This window comes from Oncorhynchus masou, unplaced genomic scaffold, assembly GCF_036934945.1.
Source record: "Oncorhynchus masou masou isolate Uvic2021 unplaced genomic scaffold, UVic_Omas_1.1 unplaced_scaffold_10725, whole genome shotgun sequence".
NCBI lineage: Eukaryota > Metazoa > Chordata > Actinopteri > Salmoniformes > Salmonidae > Oncorhynchus > Oncorhynchus masou.
In genome coordinates this window covers 1-4,369 of record NW_027000436.1, presented here as the reverse complement: position 1 = coordinate 4,369, position 4,369 = coordinate 1, and the positions used below count along the sequence as shown (strand labels likewise).

Sequence of the window (4,369 nt, the reverse complement as noted above, 5' to 3'; positions counted from 1 at the left end):
AATCTACACATACGTTACTGGAAAGCTCACCATGCACTTCTTTGTCTCTGCATTAGAAAGAAAAGTTGCCTCACCCGTTTTCTCTTGGTCAAAGGAGTACCCTCGGGAGTAGGAGGCTCAACAGTGGCCTCAATTCCCATGTCACCAAGTCCACCAGGAGCATCGATGCGTGGTGTCCCCCCACCTTCCTTGTCTTTATTGTCCTCCTCCTCCTCCTCCTCCTCTCCACCGCCTGTATCTATTTGGTCAGTCACCCCTCCTGCCTCCTGCTCCTTCCCAACCCCAGGCTCCCCTGCCAGGTCCCCATGCACCTCATCCTGAGTGGGGTCAGGCATACTGGCCAGGATCTCTGTCACTGTGATGTTCTTTGCTCCCTCCACCAGGCCTCCGCCAAATAGAGTTTGCCAGATGAGCAGGAAGAAGCCCTTACATACGCTGTAGATGAAGTGCAGGATGCCGATGAGGATAGTCCAGAAGAAAGTAGCCAGACCCACCACTATCTGCTTGATGGTCATCTTCCTTACTCTGCGGTATTGCCGTCGCAGGTTACGGAATGTGAAGATACTCAGGAAGTTCAATACGCTGTTGATGAAGTCTGCAAAGGCAGAGATGGACTCTGGCTCTCCTTCCTCTCCATTGCCGCCTTCACCTCCTCCTGCATCAGTTCCTCCTTCAGCTGGATCATCATCATCCTTCTCCTCCCTCCTCCTCCTCCTCCTGCTCCGAGATCTGGGAGGCAATGTTCATCTCAAAGATAGTGTCTTCGCAGAAGTTGACAAACATCTCCATCTTCTCCGACTCGCCCCCCTCATTAACCACATCAAAGATGAACTGTCGTTTGGACTCTCTGACCTGAGGCATCTCCCACTGTGTGCGGTTGACCTCGCTGATCTCAAAGTAAATACGCTCTATCTTCCTGCTGGCACCCATGATCTCTATACGGCCCAGGAAGGGGCGGAAGTAGTTGAGTACACTCTCTGCCTGCTCTAAGAAGTTCTTCAGCCTGAGGTCATGAGGCACATGTTCAGACAGGTTTGTCAGCAACACTGCAATGTTAAAGCCAATGTCTTTAGCCGGCTCCTGGAAGCGGTCGGCAAACTCCTCAAAGTTTATCATGTCGTTCTCATCAGCCTCTGAGCAGGACAACAGGAATTGGATCTCAGAGGGAGAATACTGTTTCTGGCTGTCCATGGCCTTCTGAAAGTCTTTCTTAGAGATTAACCCTCGGGGGTCGGTCACGTAATCACGGAAGGCGTCTGACGCCACAATGTCCTTCAGTTTGAGGAACATGTCAAAGAACTTGAGGATCATCTCCACGTTGCTGGAGGACTCCACCAGCATGTCCACCATCTGACGGGCAATGGTGCCGTTCACCACATTACCTGAAACACAACATTACAAGGAGGCAAATCATGAAGGAGGTGGGAGAAATTAAAGAGAAAAACAGAAGAAAGTTAGAAAGTCTGTCATAAAAATGTAATTTTACCCTCTAGTAGAGAGAGCAGCATAACCACCATCTCTTTCTGAAGGTCAAGTAGCTCCTTCAGCAGGCCAATCTGGCTGGAGTCCTACGAGACAGCACAAACATATACACAACGCTTCACAACAATAGCATTTACCGTTACTATAGTGCATTTCAGGCCTGCAGACTTCTAATGATAGTGAAGATAATTCTTCTGCCAATGAAATCTCAAATGGTCGGAGAATCTAGAAGTATTCATGCAGTATGATAATAGTGAGAGGGATGGTCCGAACACATATGGTTTGGATTTCAGACCAAACACCTTGCATTAATACTGTATATATTCAACGAGTTTATCAGCATAATGATTTCCCAATCTGTATGAATCCGCTGAAAATACAGTACCAGTCAAAAGTTTGGACACCTTACCATTCAAGGGTTTTTTCTTTATTTTACTATTTTCTACATTGTAGAATAATAGTGAAGACATCAAAACTCTGAAATAACATAAGCAGTGGGGCAAAAATGATTTAGTCAGCCACCAATTGTGCAAGTTCTCCCACCTAAAAAGATGAGAGAGGCCTGTACTTTCATCATAGGTACACTTCAACTATGACAGACAAAATTAGGGGAAAAAAATCATGAAAATCACACTGTAGGATTTTTTAATGAATTTATTTGTAAATTATGGTGAAAATAAGTGTTTGGTCAATAAATAAAGTTTATCTCAATACTTTGTTATATACCCTTTGTTGGCAATGACAGAGGTCAAATGTTTTCTGTAAGTCTTCACAAGGTTTTCAACACTGTTGCTGGTAGATTCCTCCATGCAGATAGAGCAGTGATGTTTTGGGCTGTTGCTGGCAACACGGACTTTCAACTCCCCTCCAAAGATTTTCTATGGTGTTGAGATCTGGAGACTGGCTAGGCCACTCCAGAACCTTTGAAATGCTTCTACGAAAACCACTCCTTCATTGCCCGGGGTGTGTTTGGGATCATTGTCATGCTGAAAGACCCAGCCACGTTTCATCTTCAATGCCCTATGATGGAAGGTTTTCAGCCAAATCTCACAATACATGGCTCCCATTCATTCTTTCCCTTACACCAGGGGTGTCAAAGTCAAATGGACGGAGGGCCAAATAAAAAATTTAGCTACAAGCCGAGGGTCGGACTGTTCGAATGTTCATTGAAAATTTTTTAAATGACGATATAGTCTAGTGAACCTAATTGAACCTACTGAAAACCTAACAAATATATTCCAATATGATCAGATAAATAAAGCAATATTTTCATGGCTCTGTCAGTAATCTTTAATTTTCAACAGACACAAAAAGACAAATTTTATATAAAAATCCCCATAACATGAACATTAAATGAAAGAAACCGGTATTCAAGGCACCATCAGTAGCCTTATATATTTTCTATTTTAGCAAAAAGTGGGCTAAATTTACTTCAAAGAAAAACAATAATAGCAATTTTCTATCATCCACTCAACTGAAATATTTTTTAAATATAATTGGATTGAAATACAATAAAATAAAGTGCAAAAATCTATTAATCAAAAACAACACTTGTTCCTCACTCTAAGCCTCAAAAACATCTTTGAAGCACCTTTCCCTGGCTTAGCCATCGCACCTCTGTGTGATAAGGCAAATCACCATGCTCCGTTTCTAACTCCGTCAGAAATGCCTTGAACTGGCGGTGATTCAAACCTTTGGCTCTGATAAAGTTAACTGTGCGCGTGATGATGCTCATTACATGCTCCATTTTCAAGGCTTTACCGCACAACGTTTCCTGGTGTATGATACAATGATACAAGCTGTCAGCTCACCTGTCGCGTTTTCCTCTTGCATCTTTTTCCCGCATCTTCGCCACCAGTCCGCTCCTGTGTCCACACATCGCAGGTGCTCCGTCGGTTGTCAAACCCACGAGTTTTTCCTAAGGCAGCTCCATCTCATTTACACATCTTGACACCTCTTCATACAAATCATGCCCCGTAGTTGTGCCATGCATAGGACGTAAAGCCAAAAACTCCTTGTCACGCTTAGGCTGGAGTCCACCTGCATGGATGAAAATTGACAACTGGGCAATGTCAGAAATGTCGGTGCTCTCATCCACAGCCAAGGAATATGCAATGAAATCTTTTCCTTTTTCACAAGCTGCTCTTTTTTAGATTGATGGATAACTGGTTCGCCTTCTCGGCACATGTGTTTCTGCTCGTATTCACATTTAAAGAGTTGCCTTTTTTCTGGGCAAACTTCGTCACAAACTTTAATCATGCAGTTTCTTGATGAAATCCCTCCCTGTGAACATCGGTCGATTTAGCGATCTCTTCACAAATAAACTGGCCTGTGACAGCAGCCTGGCCTTGTGATTTGGCTTTTTTGAACAGAGCCTGTCGAGATTTGAGGCCTCGTTTTAATTCCTCTGCCTTTTGTAGCCTTTGTTCCATGTCCATATTCTTGTTTTTGTCCGCGTGTTTCGTTTCATAATGTCGTCTCAGATTATACTCTTTCAGTACCGCCACACTTTCTCCACACAGAAGACACACAGGTTTTCCAGCTACCTCCGTGAACATATACTCCGACTCCCACCTTGTTTGAAACCCCGGTTCTCAGTGTCCACCTTCCGTTTTGCCATTTTTGATGGGTATCTGAAAGTTAATTTTACTGTGATGCTGACGACTGCTGTGCCAATAAATATTGAAATGAAGCAGCCTACTGCTCGGTGCGTCACCGTTGCATTGTGGGAAATGTAGTATTGGTGCGTGTAAAAGATCTGCGGGCTGCCGGCTTGCTGCGGTCTGCGGGCCGGTTCTAATAATAAATCAAGATCATCCCAGGGGCCGTAAAAACCTTCTCGCGGGCCGGATGTGGCCCGCGGGCCTTGACTCTGACATATGTGCTT

General features: G+C 44.2%; 1 pseudogene; it reads right to left on the bottom strand.

The window, feature by feature from the left end:
- Nucleotides 1–272: 272 nt before the first annotated feature.
- LOC135529004 (ryanodine receptor 1-like) lies at nt 273–1,568 on the bottom strand (annotated as a pseudogene).
- Between the last annotated feature and the right edge of the window lie 2,801 nt (nt 1,569–4,369).